The 11,730-nt window shown below is 50.5% G+C and overlaps 1 long non-coding RNA gene across 1 annotated transcript in view; it reads right to left on the reverse strand.

The window, feature by feature from the left end:
* The window catches only part of LOC105002511, a 12,380-nt gene extending 3,161 nt beyond the window's left edge, over nucleotides 1-9,219 (reverse strand). The window contains exons 1-2 of the long non-coding RNA XR_826972.1: nucleotides 9,135-9,219; nucleotides 4,820-4,987 (exon numbers count right to left, since the gene is read on the reverse strand). This is a non-coding gene — a long non-coding RNA (uncharacterized LOC105002511). The remainder of the gene's footprint in view (nucleotides 1-4,819; nucleotides 4,988-9,134) is intronic.
* Nucleotides 9,220-11,730: the final 2,511 nt, after the last annotated feature.

The raw sequence follows: 11,730 nt of genomic DNA on the forward strand, positions 1-11,730 counted from the left end.
CGGGGGTGGCGGCTGGGCCGCCGGGCATCCCCAGGGGCGCGACCCGGGGGTGCACCCTGCGTGGCCTGAGCGGGGATGGGAGCGGGCAAGGAGAATGCCGTCGCCTCCGTGGTCCGCAGGAGCTGCAAACTCATCTTCAAGGGCTCTAGGAACCCCTGGTGCCAGGAGACAATTAAGGCCCACGTGCTGGTCGATCCTTTCTAGGGGCAATTTATCACTTTACATAAGGCCTGTTGGAAACGCCAGGACGCCCGTGTTTACATGGATGAGTGGGAGCTACTTAGCATAAAGTCTGGAGAGCCCAGGAGGCAGCCTCCTCTTCAGACCGAGAGAGGCCGGAGCGCTCTGGAAGAGAGCCCCACTGAGATGCCTTCAAACTACAATGTCCTCCCGGGGCACTGAGGCCACGGCACGTCCAGGTCACCCACACCCTGGGAAACAGTCAGGGGAGGAGAGGCTGGCTGGGTGCAGGTGAGGTGTTGGCAGAGTCTGGAAATTAATCCACCACAGGAAGGGGCCCGGAATTTGGCAAAGCAAACTCCAGGGCGAAGAGTATCCTTCCCTTTTGTCTGCACAAATAACCACCCACTACATGCTATGTGTGGTGAAAGTTTCTTTCATTTAAAGTGTATCATTTCAGCTCTCTGACAATCTAGAGGGGTAGGATGGGGTGGGAGGTGGGAAGGAGGCTAGACAGGGAGGGGACATCCATATACCTGTGGCTGATTCATGTTTATGTGTGGCAGAACCCAACACAATATCGTAAAGCAATTATCCTCCGATTAAAAATAAATTTTAAAAAAAGAGAAAAATAAAAGGTATCATTTCAGCCACATGTTTGCAAACTGAATTCTCCATTGTTCTATCCCCGCTGGAGTTGTTTGGTGATATTTGGTATTTTCAAAAATAAATTCCTAGGCCACGATTAGAGCTCTCTATGCCTTAGTTCAGAAATCCTGATCAATAAGAGACAGATGCTCCTTTCCTTATTGTCCCCGTTTGAAAGGACAGTGCTACCTGTGTCCGAACATCCTACAGCACAGGTTTGATGACCCCGAAGTGTCCAGGAGGCAGACATTCGTCGCGATGCTGATAATGAAGAATAGTAAACTTGAGTGGATTCAGCAAATTCAGAAGGCTTTGAAAGATTGACCTGCTCATAAGACCAAGCCACGGGGTCGCTCACTCAGAAGATCGCCCCACGAGGAGGTCTTCTCTGCATTCAGCTACTTCCGCTCCTGTAGTCCAGGAGTATTTCAAATGCTTAGCGGTCTCGGGGACCACAGTCAGCAAGGTGGGCTGAGGCTACTGATTTCACCTCTCCCGATACGTGCATTCCTTAAAGTACACGGTGAGTGTCATTCAGCCTGGGGGGGTCCTGCCCTTCGGAGGGTGATGACCAGTCAAGCCATCCCTTCTTGCTTCTATTCCTTCCAGGCTCCTTTTGTTACCAGCCTTCCTGGTAATTATGTCTCTTGTCCAGACACAAAGGTCAGTCCAATGTCATCTCTTTTCCTGGGTGAATTCTGACTGTTCTAATGTTCTCTGGGGTTCTGATCACCTAATGCTGCCCTTGGAGACATGTTTTCTTCTCTGCTCTCCCTTCTGCAAAGCCACTGGAGCAGGAGAGAGCCTGGAAAGCTCTAGAGGATGGGCAGGAAGGCAGGGTCTCTCCGGCTTCCACGCCTGTCCCCGGAGGCCCTGCATCACCCCCACTCCATTCCCTGCCCTGGCCGGGGGGCTCCTCGGAGTACCATGGAGGAGAAAGGTCACCCCATGTTAGAGGTAGGCTGGTGCGCACTCCTCTGTGGGACCGTGACCCTGGCACAAAGTGCTAGGGGACTTGCCCAGGCTCCATAAGCAGCTGTTGACGTCCTTTAAGAAGCCCATCAGAAAGGTTGGAGAGACGCCCTCGCTTTATGTCATGGCTGGTCAGGTCCACCAGCCGCAGTCTAAGTCCGAAAGAGCCACTGCAGCACGCCCGCAAGAGGGGGCCCTGGGGCCCAGCCCTCAGCTTCCGGACAAGTCAGGGACCCTGAGGTACCCCTCCTCAGACTGGGCCAAGCACCCTTGTGAAGCCTCTTCACCCGTGTGTCCTGCTGGGCAGGGAGTCCCCAGGGCCCAGGCAGGGTACCTGGTCTCTGACTCCCCAGTGCCTGCATCGGTTCAGCCACAAAGCAAATGCTCAGTGAGTGCTAAGTGGCCAGAAGCAGAAGCAGGACCCTCAGGGCCAGCAGACCACCAAGACAGTCAGTCCCCCTTTGGGTATCCCCAGCACAGAACGTGCCTGTGTGCTAAGTCGCTCAGTCGTGTCCAACTCTTTTGCAACCCCATAGCCTGTAGCCCATCAGGCTCCTCTGTCCATGGAATTTCCCAGGCAAGAATACTGAAGTGGGTAGCCATTGCCTTCTCCAGAGGATGTGCCCAACCCAGGGATCAAACCCGCGCCTCATGCTTGGCAGGTAGATTACCCCTGAGCCACCAAGGAAGCCCCAGCACAGAACAGACTGGCACAAACAAGACCCCCACAGCCCCGTGAGCACCTATGAGAATCCCACCCACGCTTGACCCACCCAACAGACAGAACAGACAAGCACCATCAGCAGACCCCTGTCAGCAAAGGGCAAATCCTGAAGCAGGACATGACTGCTCCTGAGGGCTTCTGTCCGCCAGCCCAGGAAGGGAGCTGCCCACAGGCAAGTCTCCTGGGCCCTGAGTCTTCCCAGGCCTCCTGTCCCCAGACCCTGCGCTGCTCAGAGGCCTGCAGTGACTGCCCAGCCAGACTTATCACTGGTCGTCAAGGCCCCACATGCAGCTGCCCCAACAAATCTTTCTTTATTATCTCCCTCCCCTGTATGAACTGTTTCCGAGATGAGCAGTCCTCTTCACGGTCTGAGGCTCCCCGCCCTGAAAGTCGTCCTCTTCCCTCTAAGCCAGTCTGTGTCCTGCCCGCCGAGCTAGGCTTAAACCCTTATGGTCCCCACCCCTGCGAGTTTCACAGCACCTTGAACGCCCCACAGCCATGAACCTTCCTCACCCGCCTACTTGCTCTTTCTGCAGCAGGTAGACCCTGCATCTCTGTAGCCTCGGGATCTGCGCGCAGGAGCGAACCTACAACCATCCGGGGAGGGGGTGGTTGGACGGCCGCCTGCCCACACTGTAGGCACCAGGCAGGGTTGAACAGAGCGGTACACAGTGTGGGGCCTGGTCTGGACTCCTTGGCCTGTTTCTGCCCCTTCTATGTTTTTATGCATCCCTAAACCAAAGATCCCTCCTGTGACCCTCTTCTCAGAGCCCCGATGGCTCCGTTTCCTACCTCTTACTTTCTTTCTCCATCCTGGGGGATAAATAAAGATCTGGTCATATCAATAGGGCCACGTCCCCAGCATGGCACTGGGCCCTCCAGTCTGGCCACAGCCAACCTCTGAGCCCTGTCTGAGGGCTCAGCCTCCTAACCTCACCTTGGCCACACTACGTTCAGTCCAGCTCTCACCCGTCCCTGCCTCTGCCCCATGGCCTCTGCTGGAAACGCCGTTTCCCCTCCTTTCTCTGCCTTCCATGCCATGGACATTCCACAGGCATCCCTCTTGGGGCCCCTGACCCTAGCGCCCAGCAGGCATTATCTTGTGGCTCAGCCGTGTTTGGTAGTTACGTGGCTCTCAGAACCCACATGGTGTCTGGCCAGTTCCTACAGTGATTAGTGGGACCTTCTCTCTCTCCCACTGGACTCATCATTTCATGAAGACAGAAATGAGGGGCCCTGTTTACTTAGCACATCCTAAGCCTCAGTGAAAATTTTCTGGATAAAGAAATGAGGGCCTCCAACCAATAAAGTCCTCCAGCTGGGCACAGTGGAAAGGTGTCCAGCGTATTAGGTTTGCCAGGCAGGGATGAACAGAGCGGTAAGCAGTGCAGGGCCATGGTCTGGAAGCCCAGCTCGTGGACCTCAGCCACGAGCCTCTAGATGTTAAGAAGGGAAGAACAATGAAAAACAGCTCAGTGTATCACAGAAATAGTAATTCATGTGAGTTTGGGTATGAAGGTGAACTAAGGTGAAAATAATTTTTTCTTGGATGTCAAGCAAATTCTTTCACAGTTCTCCTTGAAAAACCCAAGCTAACTACACTGAATAATAAAAAGTGGAGCAAACATCAGTGATGGAGTCAGTGTTTTCTCTTTTAGGCACACATTTACTCAACACGACAACGTGGCCATGCTTCCCTGACTGTCCTTCGGGGCCCCACGGACCATTGTTGAGCAGATGGCTGAGTCCCCACAGGGCTCCCTGATGGGGGCAGCCTGACTCAGAGGTCCCCGATCCAGGGGCACCTACCCGTACCTGGCAGTGATGGGTCCCCCCAGAGTCGCTTGCTCCAAGGCATCCTTGCCTTCACCTAGGTCATGGGCACTTGGTGAGCAAGACCCTGAAGCCCGCTAAGTGCCTTGACCTTTGTTTCTAGAGTATTCACGGAGCCAGCAGAAGCAGGCCTGTTGCAGGAATGGTAGAAAGGACAGCTAAATGTTGAAGGTTCTGGAAACCTTCCAGAAAGATTCAGCAATACGGGCTGCTCCACAAATCACCCTGGGAGGCCCAGGCAGATCCTTTTCCCTTCCCACCTGTCCCAGGCCTCTCTCTGCATTCATTCAGACCATCATCTCTGCCATGAAGTACCCTTCTCCCCAGGGCTCCTTCTAGAAAAATTCTTCTCAGTCTTTAAGGCCTACATCAGGTTATTACTCCTGCTGGGGAGGCTTTCCCAGATGTTTCCAGTCTGCTTTTCTTTCTGCACTCCCACAGAAAGTCGCACCAGTGGCTCACCTGTGCACAGGTATGTGTTGGTGAGGCTTCTCCTGGGGCTGGCATGTATGTAGCTGTCTCACGCGCCAGGGTTGTGCTTCTAAAGACAGAGGAGCCACGTTGCCTTCATCACAGCATCACCAGGGCCTGGCAGCATCTCAGCAGGGTCAGGCAGGTATTCAAAAGATGCTTGATGAAAAGGAGGGAAGGGAGGGCAGAGGGAGGGATAAGGATTTGAGAGTCACCCGAGGCAGGCTCTTCTTGTTCCTAAGTTATTGGAACTCTAACTGTAACCCTAACCCTAACCCTAATTCTTGTATGTCTGCTTGTCTCTTGAGTTTTTATCTTAATTTTTTGTGTCTTAATCTTATCAAAAGCAAAAAAAAAAAAAAAAACAAGGGCTTTTTGCTTGTTTTAACTGAGATGTAATTGACATATAACATTGTATTAGTTTCAGGTATATAGCATACTCCCGGAGAAGGCAGTGGCACCCCACTCCAGTGCTCTTGCCTGGAAAATCCCGTGGACGGAGGAGCCTGGTAGGCTGCAGTCCATGGGGTCACTAAGAGTCGGACACGACTAAGTAACTTCACTTTCACTTTTCACTTTTCACTTTCATGCATTGGAGAAGGAAATGGCAACCCACTCCAGTGTTCTTGCCTGGAGAATCCCAGGGACGGGGGAGCTTGGTGAGCTTGCGTCTATGGGGTCGCACAGAGTCGGACACGACTGAAGTGACTTAGCAGCAGCAGCAGCAGCATACTCCATATCTGTATATATGGTGAAATTATCACCACAGTGAGTCTAGTTAATATCCATTATGGTACTCAAGTATACATTTTTTTCCAGTTATTTTCATTCAGTTTTTTTTTTAAGCCAATGAATATACAGTGAGTATTTTCGCTGTCACAAAAGATGAAAATGTCTTATACCCTGGGCCCTTACCCTCAACTACCCAAAAAGAGGTCAGACCCAAACATCCAGGCTCAAGGCTGTAGAAAAATGAGAAATCAGATCTTGGATTCAGGGGCTAGAGCGCTAGGTGGGCCAGAGCCGAGCAGGGATGGATGGGCTCAGACAGGTGCACACAGACGGAAGGAGCACAGCCCTGACCCCAAGCGCAGAAATCAGAGAGGAGACGGCAACAGCCTCGAGCTGCAGGGCCCTGGGGGCAGGCACGCTCTGGCACGAAGCCTGGGGCCCCCACACTGTGCCCGAGCGGAGATGCCCGGCTCCCTCCAGGGACAGCACCGACACAGAGCGGCCTGGCCCAGGGAATGGACTTCCGGGCTGGGCTGAACCCCGCTGAGCCTTGTGTCCTGACCAGCCTGTGATTTGACCTCCTGTCCACACTGTTATTGTTCAGGCACTCAGTCGTGTCCAACTCTCTGTGACCCTATGGACTGCAGCACACCAGGCTTCCCTGTCCTTCACCATCTCCCAGAATTTGCTCAAACTCATGTCCACTGAGTCGGTGATGCCATCCATTCAACTCTGTCCACAACACTTCCCCAGGTTTCTTTCTGCTGCTGAGAAGCTGGAGATGCTCCTAGGAGCCTGGCAGAGAGGGCTGGGGGCTGAGTGCCTGATTTCCTGTCACCCACTCCCAGGGCCCCCAGCTTCTCTCTTGCAACTCCTTGTATGTCTTCTTTCCCTGTGCCCGCACAGCTGGCAATTCTTTCTGCAAGCATCCCTTTGCTTGTTTCATTTCTGTCGCTCAGCTGACTATAAATCCAAGGAGCAGGGCTGGTGCTATCTCATGCACCCCAGTCTTTCCAGGAGACACAGGCCCCAGTGTCTCCAGGGCCTGACACACTACTCCACACACAGTCGGTGCTGAGGGAATGTTCTCTGCTTGGAGCCATAGCTCTCTCCAGTAACTAGTGTCTGGCTTTGCTCCCTCTGGAGACAGAAGGGAGGTCCCAGCAAAGCCCAGATAACGTCGGGGTTGGGACGATGCCTCTTGTCTTTCTCAGAAAACATCTTAGACATGGAGCAGATTTCATCACTTGCACAATGCAAATGATTTCAGCGGCTCCTCCAAATACAATTTTCAAAATACAAATTAGTAGCGCCATACACATGGATGTCTCACTTGACTCTTCGATGCCAAGGAAGGATCCAGTGTGAGCCGCCCAGCTCAGCAGGGTGTCTGCGTGCAGATTATCAGCAGGGCAGGCCCTCTGGCCTGGAGGGGAGTCACCCTGATTGCCCGGAAAAGTTGGGCCACCGCAAATCTCTGCTCATGTACACAGTGGGAATGTGCATAAACAAGACACAGACAGCCCCAAACGCCGAAATTAAAGAACTGTTTCTTTCCAACAATTTGGTCTGCAGCTCTGACTATTATCTGGGGATAAATCAGTTTGCAGCAGCCGTAGACAGCCATTTCCGTGAGAGTCCCGCGCAGCTTAACTGGAGAAGCGTGTTAAAAGTTAAAGGACCTTCATCACATTAAGAACATGAATTTTTCTAACCATAAATTTATTTCACTGAATTCCTGAGCCATAGAGTCACCCTACACTCTTCCTTGTAAATCAGAGGGGGTGTACCCACTTCCTGATGTTTGCCAATTTGCTGTTTTTCCTGTAATTAGGAAAAAATGCAACTCACTAGAGTTACAAGCCCAGAGGAGATCGCAGGATTGAGTTGAGTTGTTTAATATCTGCCTAGACTCGATGCTTTGTAAAGAGGGGGGTGGGAGGTAAAAGGGCAAAAAGGAATGATTATCTAAACCCAGGGGTGATAAGACCTAACATCAGACGTGGTCACCAGGCCCCTCAGAGTGGCTTTGCTCTGTCCCCCTAAATGCGCGGAGCCATCCATTTATACACTGAGTAGAAAGAGGACGCGGGGTTAGGAACGTTAAAGCTAACAGAAGTAAAACTTAAAAGTCCTGGGGAAATGTATCTGCTTCCAGATGTGTGGAAAGACCCCAGACTAGGACACAGAGCCAAAGTGCGCCCCAGAGCGTCCAACCCAGGTCTTTCAGAAACGCCGTGTGTGAAACCTCCACACCCTTGTTTTGCAGGAATTTTGACACGAGCAGAACTGACGATAGGCCTGTGGCAGCAGCTCCTGAATCTCTAATGGCCGCTGGAAAAAGGATCCCTCTACACTCACGTTTATCCTGAAAATGAAAACGGTTTCCATACATCAGATTTTCTTTTTTTAATCCTTCAGGACATATCCTAACCTCTGATTTGTGGCAAAGACGGGTGTCCATTTTGGCAAATATACCTTCACCAAAATCAGCTACCCACCAAGTGTGTTATTACAAGCCACATAAACACAAGCTGGTCATTTCATACTTTGGTTATCCCTACAGATACTATTTTATAGGAATTACTTTCACTGTTTTTGAAAAACACATTTGTATCCATAATTATTAATAAAATAAATATTAATGAAAACATTAAAAAAACAACAAGTGTTTATGTAGCCAAGAGAGTCCTTTGACATGGTCTGGTACATGGCAGGGACTCAATAAATATTTGAAGAATTAACTTAAAATGAATTGAACCTCAGACTTCTTTTTTAAAAGCTATATCATTTTAGTTCTACACATGAAAAACACTTTCATTTCCATTCATTCTAAAAAAAAATAAAAATAAAAACAAAGAAGCCCAATAATCCCCCTTAATTTTAATCAGGAGATAGCAAAAAAGCAAATAACAACCACAAGCAAACAAGAGCCATTTTGTGGAAAATTGGAACACAAAGCAGTCCGCGTGATGAGACGCATTTCCTTCCTTCACTGCCCACCCCGGTGTCCGTCCCCCCAATAATTCTAGAGACGAGCAGAGCAGACCTTGTGTCTAATCGTCCTAATGACCCTGGCCTTCATATTTAAAATGTCATTCAGAGGTAGTTTCGGGTTGGCAGCTGCTGACGGGAAAGAGCAATAAATAATACTCCTTCCATTTGCACACGAGCCCTGAGCACGGAAGCCTCTGGAAGCGCGTTTGCAGCAGAACACCTTGGGACCCACTATAGGAATGCCACCCCATTTGGTGCCAGGCACCCCGCACATCCGCTTTGAGGAGGGGAGTGGAGAGCAACCTGCCCAATTGGAGTTACAAGGGAATTTAGGAAGACAGAATGTAATTACCTGAACTGGAATCCAGCCAAGGCACTGGGGCTGCTAAAAAAAAAAGTCAAGGAAAAAAAATAACCTTAATTCTCTTAGCTGATAAAAGCCAAGCAGGCTTCTTTCTGCTTATGCTTTGGCAGCATAAGGTGTTTAAATCATCACCAAACAATAAATAAAAATAAAACTTTGCAACGTCTAGCAGGCCCCTCTGACACACACGCACACACACACACACGAGCTCACTGCAAACTCCTTTGTCCGTGGAGGTGGGTAAGGCAGCCGTGAATCTCCGGGTTCCTTTCCTTTCACTTTCAGGCTCTGTGTTCAGTTGGCGCCGAGGGAGACTGACAGCAGTTTCTGCCCACGGGACGGCCGTGCCACCCTCGCCAAGAAGCAGAACCCAATAAAGGGAGGGAGTCAGGCAATACCCTCCCTGTTTGCTGATTTTTCTCTTTCCAATCTGGGCTTAATTCTGATGAAACCAAGTGAATAAAATAATCATATCGCACCGGGGATGTGAAATTTTAGAGAGGTATTTAGTGAAGTCTCTCTTTTTTTTTCCTGAAAAGGAAAGACATAGACAAAGGAAGATGGCAAGAGAGAAACTGATCTCCGAAGGCCAGGAGGTCGTCTACATGCTTAAAATGTTAATCAGTTGGCTCCAGAGCCCACTCCAGAGGACACGGTCCCATAACATCCACGGCATGAGCAGGATTTCCTCAGGAAAACGTGTCCCCTCTTCATTTCATTAAAAAGCAGAGGTGTTGTTGTCGCGGCTCCAAAGCCTTGCCTGGCTATCTGCTCCCAATCCCCACTGCCCAAGCGTAGCCAATGCCTAAGGATCCAGCTCCCATCACCGTAGCAGGAAGTTGTCAACACGAAAATTCCAGTTAAGCTTGTGGTTGTGGTATTCCCCGGAGGGTTAAACAAATGTGTCCAATACAACACCTCAAACTTTCTGGGGGTGGTGGGGGGTTGGTGCATACACATTTGTATGGCCCAGTAGACCAGAGTCATTCCTATAAAAGCTACTGAACAAAGAAGTCCAGGTGACTAATTCATTTTTAAACTGGAAGGGCCATGGCTTTTATATCCTGAGACCGGTGAACACTAACAGAATTAAAGTGGAAAATTCACCATTTCATCTGATTCTCTAACATGGCCGTCAGGTCGAAAATCTCCATCATTTACAGACATAGTTTTGAACTGTTTTCCAGCAAGTGAGGACATCTGCACATATTTTTTTTTTAAGAAAAAAGATATGGAATCCATAAATGTGAAGTGTGAAATGAGGGGAGCGCAGAGAGGAGGAACAAAAGCAGACCTGGGGACTGGCGGAGGCATTCCTCTGCACGCACGCTCTGGCCTCCTTCCAAGGCAAGGAGTGCCGGGGATAACTAGATTAACCCCCCAGCCTCATTGTTCAATTTTGCAGAACTATAAGTATCTCTATGATCCTTGATTGAATTAGTTTAAAATTTTAAAACAAAATGCCCTTACTAATATGTTTATATTCCTACAAATCTATGCTTCTGAGAACGGCGGGGGGTGGGGCGGAGTAGGTTTTGTGCTCAGCTTGGAATCAATTGCTAAGCTGTTTAGGGGACGTTGTGTTTTGGTGAGCTTCTGAGAACCCTTGTGGTTGCTCAGTTAGCACAGTGAAGATCCCCTGGGAAGGGGATGGTGGTTCCTCCCACTGGTGATACAGGCCAGGTGGGGGCTCAGAGGACGGCAGAAGCAAGGCCCCTGAGTTCTCTCCAGTGATTCCAAGAAGCTGCTGAATTTTTAGGAAAACGTAAACTCACCCTTGAAAGTCATACCCATTTGGTTTCTAGTTGGCATACAGAGTACCAACACCACCATGCACGCCTTTCTCCTGCATGGAGTGTTCTTGGTGCTTGGGGTGTGTCTGTGTTTCCAGACTTGTGGACCCCCAACATGGGCCACCCCGATCTCAGCCCTGGCCTGAAATGAGCAGTAAATGGATAGAACAGACACCCGACCCGCACCCACACCCACAAAATCAGGGTGGGAAGGAAGCGGAGGATGGAGAGGGTTTCTTATTAATAATTCATCCTGAGCAACCCCCTGGAGCAGTTTCGCTATGAAATGCTATGCAGAATGCTGCAACACGCTAATTAATATTTTCAAAGTGTTCCGTGGGCCCCCTTTAAAAGCACTTTTGCCATCCATTGAATGTTCTGCATTATAAGTAAAAGATCAATCCTGTCCCCCAATCTTATTGATGAGCTGTCTCACCGACGTAGGATATTAAGAGTCCACAGGGTTTTTTTTTTCTTTTCCTCCCTCTGATATCACTCCCAGAGAACTGGGCTTGGAAACTGGCTTCTCTTCTGAGACCAGCTGTTCCTCCCAAGAGTTACAGAAAGGTTCAGGCAGGCAGGGAGTCCCAGGCGTGGACTGCTCTGACCATGGCACATTGTCCCTGCCTCACGCCACCCAATCTGATGTGCAAAATGGAGCCCAAAGGGAGTGTGCTGTCCCCTGCAGGGCGCGCATCCCCAGGCGCAGAGACAGGAGAGGCCTTCAGAAAGCCATGTCGGCTGACATCTCCTCCTTACAGAGGAGTTTCTGATTGACGACGCCCAGCTAAAGGTCCGGGCCTGCCCCTGCACTCCAAGGAGGTGGTTGCTGATCAGAGATTCCTCCCCAGCAGGAGAGCAAAGCCCCCACGGCCAGTGTAGTTTTAGGGCACACACCCTCCCATCAGAAATACCCAGGACCTGGGCAGAGGACTGCAGGGCCCTGAAGCTCTGGCCTCCCTCACTCTCAGCACAGGGCCTCCTGCACCGGCTGGAACCCCAAAGGCATCCCCACG

This window comes from Bison bison, unplaced genomic scaffold (genome assembly GCF_000754665.1).
Source record: "Bison bison bison isolate TAMUID 2011002044 unplaced genomic scaffold, Bison_UMD1.0 scf7180017864456, whole genome shotgun sequence".
NCBI classification, from domain to species: Eukaryota; Metazoa; Chordata; class Mammalia; order Artiodactyla; family Bovidae; genus Bison; species Bison bison.